The sequence below is a fragment of the Perca fluviatilis genome, chromosome 9, assembly GCF_010015445.1.
Source record: "Perca fluviatilis chromosome 9, GENO_Pfluv_1.0, whole genome shotgun sequence".
In the NCBI taxonomy this organism is placed as follows: Eukaryota; Metazoa; Chordata; class Actinopteri; order Perciformes; family Percidae; genus Perca; species Perca fluviatilis.
This window is the reverse complement of record NC_053120.1, coordinates 28,452,485-28,463,764: the sequence shown is the minus strand read 5'-3', so window position 1 is coordinate 28,463,764 and position 11,280 is coordinate 28,452,485. Positions and strand designations below refer to the sequence as shown.

The window sequence follows — 11,280 nt, the reverse complement described above, 5'->3', positions numbered from 1 at the left end:
AGTAGGCCACTTTGCTGATTCAGATTTGCCACTTGAGTCCACAGCACCATACTATATATGATAAACATGCACTAGCCTTTGTGAAAGTGTATGTTCTGAGAGAGAGAGAGAGAGAGATATCTCGGTTGTAACATTAAACATTTGCATGATTCTGTGCCATCTGCTTCTGCTCCAACAATACAATGGCAGTAAATATTTATATTGCTTACAAGGAGATGTCAGTTATCTTGATCAGAAAAATAATGCATTGCAAAGTCAGGACTGGTACCAATTATTTAATTTACAACACACAAAAGCACACAAGCACACAGCAGCACATCGTTTTTGTTATTTAGTTCTTTGAGTTTTATGTTGTTATGGTGTTATGTTCTAAGTCTTATTATATGTGCTTTAGTTCACTTGTTCATTCCATTACATTACATTACAAACATGTCATTTAGCTGGTGCTTTTATCCAAAGCGACTTACAATTAAGTAAAAGGGAGAGGGAAATCGGAGCACCTGGAGAAAACCCCATGCAGACACGGGAAGAACATGCAAACTCCAAGCAGAAAGGCCCCGGGCCACCAGGGTTCCAACCCAGTAGCTTCTTGCTGTGAGGCCACAGTGCTTACCATTGACCATTCCTTATTGTAATTCAACCACACAATACCTATCATGTATTATATTTTATTATCCAATATTGGCCAACTACTGTTTCAAGGGCTTAGTATGAGCAGTGAACCTCTAACGAGCTGGGTGATCCAGGCACAGGTCCAGCAGTGAGGAGGTCTACCATGCTCACCGTGAACTCTGGTCCAGTCTGCAGGGCCTGAGGAGACCAGACCAGAATGAGAGAGTCTCCAGTACACTTTAACTTGTTAATTTATGTTCTTCATCACATTGACATGTTCACTGGCAACTAATGTGGTCAACCATGTCACATACAATATTCTGCAGAGCAATTTAAAAAAAGCCCTTATATTTTTTGCCTTTTTTTTACTGGCTGATTTAAGATTAGAGTAAAACTATTCAATAACGCCACACATAATGCTAGGGGAATGCAGATTTTATTTAAAATGTGATTTAAAAATTATTAGAATCCTATTTCTATTTTAAAACAATATCCATTCTTACTCCCTTTGTGGCTTATATTAATGAATTTTGCTCAATTAATTACTTTATATAACCCTAAATAATTAACTGTAGCTTAATCTGACAAGCTACAGGCAAAAGCTAAAGTACATTGTTCTTCTGGCAGTTATTACAGCTCTCATACTTTTATTTTGACACGTTAATGTTACTTCCTGTCCAGAGCGGATTTGTTTTAGTCAACTTTGATCTTAAGACGTAAGACCAAAATAACATTATAAACGAGACCTGTGTTCCATCAGATTTTCAATGATTATGCACATTATAAAAATGATCCCGTATTCTCGCTCTTGGGTTAAAACGGAAACATGAATAACAAAAAAACAACAGTTGAAAAACGAGCAGTTTTCCAGTTAATTTTTAATTTGTATGGACATTGGAAAAACGAGAAAACGGAGCTCATAGTTTTGTTTTTCCGTTTTTGGTTTGAAACCAAAAACGAAAAATCGACCCGTTTTTTCGTTTTTTCATTTTTGGTTTAAAACGAAAAACGGATTATACTTTAGGGCCCTGACCTGTAACTCCGCAAGGAGAGCATGAGATCAGTCCGCTGTCAGCTGCAGTGTAACATTTGTGTTTTGACTGTCGTTTTCATGTTGTTTTATTAAACCATTTTGCTTAACTTTCAATTCGACCCTAGCCTCTCCTCCTTCCTCCAGAAATCGGAACGAACACGTCTTTTAGTGTTATTCTTACAATTGGTGACCGCCGACGTGGATTTTTGGAGGACAAAAGGAAAAAGGCGTATTGAAAGACTGGATCATGGTGACTTGTTAAATTTTCACATGGGCCCAGACAACTGAGAGGTGAGCAGAAAACCTGTTTTTATCAAAACACTGCAGAGCTTATATAGGAAACGTTTTAGATATGAAAATTCAGCAGCATCACTTGTAAGTCTATTAAAATCTGTAAAAGTAATTGAAAAAAGTAATTCCAAATTGAAAACTACATTGAAGGCGATAGCTCAAAAGCAACTGGTTGATTGTGTGTGTTTGTATGGTTGTGTAAAGCTTAAAAGCCTGCGAGGAAGGTCCATGGTTATAGTGCACTAGAAGCCCACTTTTATGTGGCCAGGTTTAGAATCCTGTTAAAAATTTTAAATAAAAAGACCTAAAGGGGGCGACAGAATAAGTTTCTGTGAGGAACAAAGGCGGGAATAAGTCTTTTATATGGAAAGCCAAAAGGGTCACAATTCGTCACAATTCGCACGGCGTTTTGAACGGCGTTCGTGGCGCCACCTGGCGGTTAATAAACGCCACTACACGTCTAATAAACGCCACCTGGCGGTTAATAAACGCCACCACGCGTGTGACGTCACCAGGCGTTTAATAAACGCCACCAGATGCTTATTAGACACCTGGTGGCGTTTTGATAATCAACTCCGCCCTGTGGCTTTCACAGCCAATAGATTTGAACTCTAATCACCCAATCAGTAAAGAAGGAGGTCAGGCAACACTAATCAAGCACGGATCTCCTTTGCAGCTTGTTTAAGTAGCCCAAAGAAAATGCACAACTTTGTAGTATGTTACTTTTGTATTGCCAGACATCAGTAGGCACTGGGTGCTCATACTTTATTTAATTAATCAACCCAAATCATCCTCCTAAAAAGGTAATAAAAAGTGGTGAGGAGCTATTTTCATTATCTTCTTAAATTTAGTAAGCGCTGTCACACTAAAAACTGACTAAACGCTGTCCCACTAAGAACCTAATGGTATCACGTCTGCCTTTTATTGTACATTTTATCTGGGTCTATTGTTAACGTTTCAGATATGGTGATATTTAATTGCTGCAAAAACCAGTCTATTACTAAAAGACCAAGAGAGGGGTTAACATGAAGAGTAAGCAGATTTTCAAAAATACTGTACTCTTAATTCAACTACTAGGAACCAAAGAGTAGCTTACCAGAAAATCTGACAACTCTGAAAATCTTGACAAAAAGGATTAATAGTTTCTGTAAAGTGCATGCAACAATCAAACCTAAATATTATTATAAATCTTATTTAATTACTACAAAAAAATGCTAGTTTGGGACAATTTAAGACAGTCACAGCTGTCTTGCATACAGTCAGTTAAATAAGAATTAGTTATCTCAATAAAAACTAAATTAAAATTATAATGGCAGCATAGGGCACTATCACCATTTATTTGAATTCCAGTAAGCGCAATTGACCTGAAGATGGCTAGATATATTAATTCTTTCCTCTACTTTCATATCTTTATGCAAAAAACACCCACCAGCGCTCTATATAAAGCAACTAAATTAAACATACGTGTCATACTTCATTTGACCTTTCAGGAGACTTACCTTGACACAGGAACAGCAGGTGTCAGATCCCTCAACACATTCAAATACTATGGTTTATGATCTTGACTCAATTGGACATTAAGTTGTAATAATAAATCATTATAAGCATTTTAATTTATTTTTATTCCATGCATTACTAAAAATGTAAAGCTAAAAAATGTACTGACAAACACAAAAGCATGACAGATATAAAACATGACATTTATTAAATAACATAAAAAATTCAGCAGCACTAGGGTGCAAGTAGTCCTTTGTGCATAGTTTCTGGTATATATTTATATTTATAATTATATTTATAAGGACCACGTGACATCACATTGTCACCATTTTTGTGTCTGGTCAAAGCTAGGGGACCTACGTCATATCAACCACAACAGCTAGAGGAGACGGTTACGTGATACACACAAGAGAATACGAGGAACAAATAGTTTTTGTCCGTAATGTTAACCAGCCGTCAGCCCTTAACGAACATCTTGCTAGTTAACGTTACTAGCATGATCAATCTAGACTTAACCACCACAAAAATAACACTGTTGATAATTGATGACTTGCATGTCCCGTTATCACATACTCTACATTTGTTTTTCTTCAACTGCCATATCTTGGTGTCATTTACCTCTCCTGCAACAGCGTATTGATGGGCATCTGTACTCATGAGATACTCCAGTGTATGAGGATGTATTACGTACAAGTTAATGTTAAATGTGTCAGGAAAAGTAAGTTTGGGCTGACGTATGGCTGGGCAATTTATATATAAATTTTAGAGTATCGTTCAATATGTTTGATGTTGAGATGGAAAAAAATGTGCAAGGTCCAGTGGAGGCGAGTTAAGCAGGAACGGTTCAGGAGGTTCTTTTCTTGACTGCCATGCAGGGCTGCGATGGAGAGCTGACAGTCAAGTGACAACCTTCAAAACAATGGATGACCCCGCAGCCTCCTCGGGAAAAGTTGAACTGGATCAGCACTGTTTCGGAGAATGTGATCTCCCTTACAGGAAGTTGTAGATGGAGCGGATGAGGGGAGTCACTAGGGTACAGAGAGAAGATGACATTAGTGGAAGTGACAGACATTCAAAGTTCACTTCCGTACAAGCAACACAAGATATCGGTCATTCCATCCACTCAAACTTAGAAAATAGAGAAATCCCTGTTCTTTTGTTTCTGTTTCTGTCTGTATGGAGTATATAGTGTAGGACAGATCCCTGTGCCCCCAAGAGTACCTGTGACTGGCTGACTTTGAAACAAAGATAAGTTTTCTTCATGTATGCTCATTTATCTGTGCGTTTGTTTTCTTTGATCCTGTCACTGCCGTGCAGTCGATACACTGTCTAACATTTGGCGCTGTGTGGGCAACTTTCCATTATAGCTTTCATAATTCAAACAATGCTCGGCTGGAAGTTTTCATTCTTTGATTTTCTTTTACTGCCTATTTTGTGTAAACAGCTGGTATCGCATTTGCTGCTCGTGTTACAACCCAACGTGGAGACTGCAGTGCACACCTTTTTCTTAACTTAAGTCACACATTTTTTTGCAGTTATGTAATTGCACAGAGTGACATCGCAATTAGATTAATCGTGCAGCCCTAATATATACAGTATACTATTTGGTGTCCACCTGTTTTATGCAGAGGACACTTATCTCTCCCCTGGTGATTGCATGCCAGACCAGAACTGCAAACTAGACTTTTGTTTTGAATCTCATTTCCGACACACCTGCTCATGATAATGCAAGTTTACAACATCCCACTGCAGGGTCATTAAAGAAACGGCCCTGGCTGCATTTGCTGTATATTTAGGATCGTCCTCCTGCATTGTCCTAAAATTGGTAAGACTCCTTGAAAAAAAGGCTCTACATTAGCTTCACTGTTCACCCAGTATGTATTTCAACACACTAACACTATTGAAACAGAGTCAGAACTTGGTTTTAGTCAGGTTGAGTTTATGTTTCATTTGAAATCATATATGCCATTCATAACAACCTAAATGTGTCACTGTCTGAGTGATGGACTCTACTCTCTAATGTTACTTACCAGCTGTTAGTTCCCCCTGGCTGTCCACAGGTTACTAGTGCAGTAATAGGGTGAGTTTATACATGGTGGACCCACCAGTCAAATAGGGACACATGACATTTATTATATTTGTAACACCTGTCCCATGTAGCTATATGGTCTCTATAGAGTAGTAGTACTATGGGAAGGCGCCTGGGTTGTTTTTGTCTTTACCGGTACTAACTAATGCTTATTAGCAATCTATGTTTCTCAATATTATTAAAATAACTGGCGGTGCCTCCAATATGAATTAGGTAAGTTTTGTTAACCTTGATTACTCTTTTAAATTGTAACTCAGAACAAAACCTCATGTACAAAATCTAAGACCCAAAAATGATACTTTAAATACTATAAACCCAGATATGGGAATTTATTTAGTTAAAGTACAAAAATAATAAACACATGTATGGTGTATTAGAAACATAAACACAAGTGAGGCCAGTATAAATAACTCCCTATTTTTTATGACACCCAAAATAATATGTTGCCTCAATATAGCTTTCAGAGTATACTATAAATTGTTACCTCTGCTTAGGTTTCAATAAAATAAATGCATAAATCCTTTTGACATGTAAACCTGAATAGTTATCTGTGGGCCCACACTCACACATTCATGCTCAGCAATCACAATACAAACAAAAAAAACCCTGTTGCAGGCCTGAATAGAAGCTTGGGAGAGGAGGCCTAAAAATGTGACGGCCGTTTCACTTGTTTACACAACCAATAAAATAAAATGAACGTGTAATATACTCAGTACTCACGAATCCCAGTCAAGGGGATATAAAGGCGAACTTGGCGATGGCAGCAGACAGAGCACCCGAAGAAACCACAGCAGGAAGATCAGCAGAACAGAAACCAGCAGCGACAGTCTACATCACACCAGCAGGATGGAAGATCGCTCTCTGTGTGGTCCGAAGGAGCTTCCCCGATCCTCTCTCTTTTACAGTCACAAATGTCCGTCTCCTGAATCAAATAAATTAACTGAGCAAGCAGGTCCGTCCACTATTTCACGGCGAATTATCGGTAGCTTGTCTCAATTATTTCACATGCAAAGCTAACAGTAGACTACGAAAACAATGCTAATGGCAATTGTGCTATCGCTAACTGCTATTCACAGTTAGTGACACAATAGATACTACAACACTTAATTACAGCATATATAATCACACACATGCACATGTATATTTACCTCTTGTCGATTTCAATATGCCAAAACACAGCATAACTAGTTGTCAGCCTCAGTAATGGATAACAATGTCCTTCTACAACCTACTAAACTTCACGAAGTCCGCTCACTTTAGCTACGCTCTCTGTCTCTCTGACTGGATCTCTGCAGGTTACAGCTAAGCCCCGCCCTCTACCTGGGATTGTAATTACATTGGCTGATAGGTCATGACCTTCCAACAAAAGTACAGAAAGTCGATGATTGACATATTAGGCTGCTATCAGGTTAAACTGTGTAGCAGATTACCCTTACGTCGCTGAATCATGTACACTTCACTCAAACTACAGTCAACTCCATGAGCGCTAAAACTTCGATCTTTTAAAACTGTAAATGTAACTCTTACCTTTTAAACGTTTTATTAATGTTAACCATTTTAACATATGGCATTAACTTATATTTTCTTCACCATATTTATATATTTGTATTGCATTAAAATAATTTCAATAAATATCTAAATTAAATGTATCCAGGGCTACATATTATTTAGAACATTTCTTAACTTTGCGAATGTATGCACAAACACTTTGATGGTAATATACATATTGTGAACACAAAAACCACACTAGAGCAAGTCAAAACGCCTCTACTCCTTTATGACTGAAGAGGGACCAACTAACTCTGTAGAAAGTTCACACAGACTAGGAGCAAAATATCCAGAAGAGCTGCAAAACAAGTAGCCTAATAATATATATTTTTTTTAAAACAATAGTGTAGCACTGTAGTTACTCACTGACAGATAGGCCCAGAGTCTAGGTTAGAAGGAGATCTAGAACTAGGACTCAGGAATAACAGACCAAGGGGTGAATTTGAACTTATTTAAGACAATAAGTAGTATTAGACAATTTAAACACATCAATTTGGTACCAAACCACACAGAAATTTAAAATACACACACACGCACACACACACACACAAACACACACACACACACACACACACACACACACACACACACACGCACACACCACACACAAACACACGCAGGAGGTGCACTGCAGACGGAGCAAAAGATAGCTCGCCTTTGCAGTTTAACATTGCAATGCCTCCTAGTTCCTAGGTTCTGGTAACAGGCTGGAGGTTGAAGGGCAAGGCGCCTTTATTTCTATAGCACTTTTCAGGAACAAGGCAATATAAGTGCTTCAGATAAAACATTATAGAGCAAAAGTTAAAACCTTTCACAGTGCTCATTTTTGATTTTTGATTTCATCTCCTCACACTCCTAATATCCTTTTGAAAGGTTAGGTCCTTAGACCATGGTGGCTCCAAGGATGCATTTCATTATCAGGGTTCACTATACCCTCTCTCTCAAGAAAACTGAAGAGGTCATGGTAAACATTGATTACTCCTGTATCATGGAGTGTCCTGAACATCACTTTCTGCAACGGAAAAGATCCCAAAACAGGCCCAAAACTCATGCAGAGTGTGGTTTGTCCCGCTTAACCTACAAGCGGTGGTGCCCTAACCTTTCAAAGGGATATTAGGAGTTGACGATATACTCAGCTCACAAGATGAGACACAAGATTGGGGTTCACGAGAACGAGACCAACACTATTTTTAAAGAAAACTTGAAAGATGAAATATGACTGAAAAAATCTTTTATTCAATGGAAAGTCACCAAATGAAAAATGTGCACTGTGAAAAGTTTTACCACACTCAAATGTCTTCTCTTATGTCTATAACTAACCTCTAAAGAACCTAATAACTGCTGCATCCCTCTCTCCTCACAAACCTGTCCCTACTACCTATTAATCAAAAAAATGTTTTCTTACATGGCTCTGTAAAATTTATTTGCATCTTATTCTTTTTAGGCGGTTTTATTTTCATGACCATTTGCTCTATAATGTTTTATCTGAAGCACTTACATTGCCTTGTTCATAAAAAGTGCTCTAGAAATAAAGCTGCCTTAACCTTCAACCTCCAGCCTGTCACCAGAGCCCATGAATGCTTTTGTCTTGTGCCTGGGTCATAGAGAACACTGTGGTCCCTGTCTGTCTAGGAAGTGATATTGACTGCATCAGCATCTAGCCATTAAGTTATATTGGAGCAAACGCTGTCTGCGTTTTTTGAAAACTGTAGCCACACGTGCGCTTTACCCAGGCGGTATCTTTTGCTCCGTCTGCAGTGCACCTCCTGCGTGTGTTTGTGTGTGTTTTGTTGTTGTGTTGTGTGTGTATTTTTTAAATTTCTGTGTGGTTTGGTACCAAATTGATGTGTTTAAATTGTCTAATACTACTTATTGTCTTCTAAATAAGTTCAAATTCACCCCTTGGTCTGTTATTCCTGAGTCCTAGTTCTAGATCTCCTTCTAACCTAGACTCTGGGCCTATCTGTCAGTGAGCAACTACAGTGCTACACTATTGTTTAAAAAAAAAAAAACTATTATTAGGCTACTTGTTTTGCAGCTCTTCTGGATATTTTGCTCCTAGTCTGTGTGAACTTTCTACAGAGTTAGTTGGTCCCTCTTCAGTCATAAAGGAGTAGAGGCGTTTTGACTTGCTCTAGTGTGGTTTTTGTGTTCACAATATGTATATTAACATCAAAGTGTTTGTGCATACATTCGCAAAGTTAAGAAATGTTCTAAATAATATGTAGCCCTGGATACATTTAATTTAGATATTTATTGAAATTATTTTAATTCAATCCAAATATATAAATATGGTGAAGAAAATATTAGTTAATTAGTTAATGCCATATGTTAAAATGGTTAACATTAATAAAACGTTTAAAAGGTAAGAGTTACATTTACAGTTTTTAAAAGATCGAAGTTTTAAGCTCATGGAGTTGACTGTAGTTTGAGTGAAGTGTACATGATTCAGCACGTGTAAGGGTAATCTGCCACACAGTTTAACCTGATAGCAGCCTAATATGTCAATCATCGTCTTTCTGTACTCTTGTTGGAAGGTCATGACCTATCAGCCAATGTAATTACAATCCCAGGTAGAGGGCGGGGCTTAGCTGTAACCTGCAGAGATCCAGTCAGAGAGACAGAGACGTAAGTGAACGAACCTCTTGGGGTTTAGTAGGTTGTAGAAGGACATTGTTATCCATTACTGAGGCTGACAACTAGTTATGCTGTGTTTTGGCATATTGAAATCGACAAGAGGTAAATATACATGTGCATGTGTGTGATTATATATGCTGTAATTAAGTGTTGTAGTATCTATTGTGTCACTAACTGTGAATAGCAGTTAGCGATACGCACAAGTGCCATTAGCATTGTTTTCGTAGTCTACTGTTAGCTTTGCATGTGAAATAATTGAGACAAGCTACCGATAATTCGCGTGAAATAGTGGACGGACCTGCTTGCTCAGTTAATTTATTTGATTCAGGAGACGGACATTTGTGACTGTAAAGAGAGAGGATCGGAGGCTCCTTGGACCACACAGGAAGCGATCTTCCATCCTGCTGGTGTGATGTATGTATGCTGCTGGTTTCTGTTCTGCTGATCTTCCTGCTGTGGTTTCTTCGTGCTCTGTCTGCTGCCATCCACAAGTTCGCCTTTATATCCCTTGACTGGGATTGTGGATACTGGAGTATATTACCGTTCATTTTATTTTATTGGTTGTGTAAACAAGTGAAACGGCCGTCACATGTTTAGGCCTCCTCTCCCAAGCTTCTATTCAGGCCTGCAACAGGGTTTTTGTTTGTATTATGATTGCTGAGCATGAATGTGTGAGTGTGGGCCCACAGATAACTATTCAGGTTTACATGTCAAAAGGGATTTATGCATTTATTTTATTGAAACCTAAGCAGAGGTAACACTTTATAGTATACTCTGAAAGCTATATTGAGGCAACATTATTTTGGGTGTCATAAAAATAGGGAGTTATTTATACTGGCCTCACTTGTTTATGTTTCTAATACACCATACATGTGTTTATTATTTTTGTACTTTAACTAAATAAATTCCCATATCTGGGTTTTATAGTATTTAAAGTATCATTTTTGGGTCTTAGATTTTGTACATGAGGTTTTGTTCTGAGTTACAATATAAAAGAGTAATCAAGGTTAACACAAAACTACCTAAATTCATATTGGAGGCACCGCCAAGTTATTTTAATAATATTGAGAAACATAGATTGCTAATAACATAGAGCTCAACCCTGACTAAAGACCAAAGTTCCTGACTCTATTTTTCAATGGTGGTGTATTTTGAAATACATACTGGGTGAACAATTAAAAAATTAATGCTTAAAGAATGCCTTTTTTCAAAGTCTTACCAATTTTAGGACAATGAGAGTACGGGAGGGAATGATCCCTAAATATACTATGGTGCCAGGGCCGTTCCTAGCTGGCTTTAACCACCGGTGGGATATTATAAAACTTACATTATCATGGCAAAGGCAGGGAGTGTATCCAAATGAGATTCAAAGGAGCAAAAGTCTAGTTTCACTTGATTCTGAAAGATACATTTTAATCCCACTTGGGGAGGGTCAGAAGTCATCCTCTCTACATAAAGAGCAAGGTGGATTTTCAAAATAGTATGCACTGCCCTTATACAGCCTTTAGGGCTGCGATTAATCTAATTCACGATGCTCACTCTACGAATTTACACTAGCTACTGAAATGTAGCG

The 11,280-nt window shown here is 38.0% G+C and overlaps 1 long non-coding RNA gene across 1 annotated transcript; it reads right to left on the bottom strand.

The window, feature by feature from the left end:
• Window positions 1-3,554: 3,554 nt before the first annotated feature.
• On the bottom strand, window positions 3,555-6,772 carry LOC120565132. The gene is made up of 3 exons (XR_005640191.1): window positions 6,671-6,772; window positions 6,243-6,444; window positions 3,555-4,461 (listed from the first exon to the last, which is right to left on the bottom strand). It is a non-coding gene; the product is annotated as an uncharacterized LOC120565132 (long non-coding RNA).
• Window positions 6,773-11,280: the final 4,508 nt, after the last annotated feature.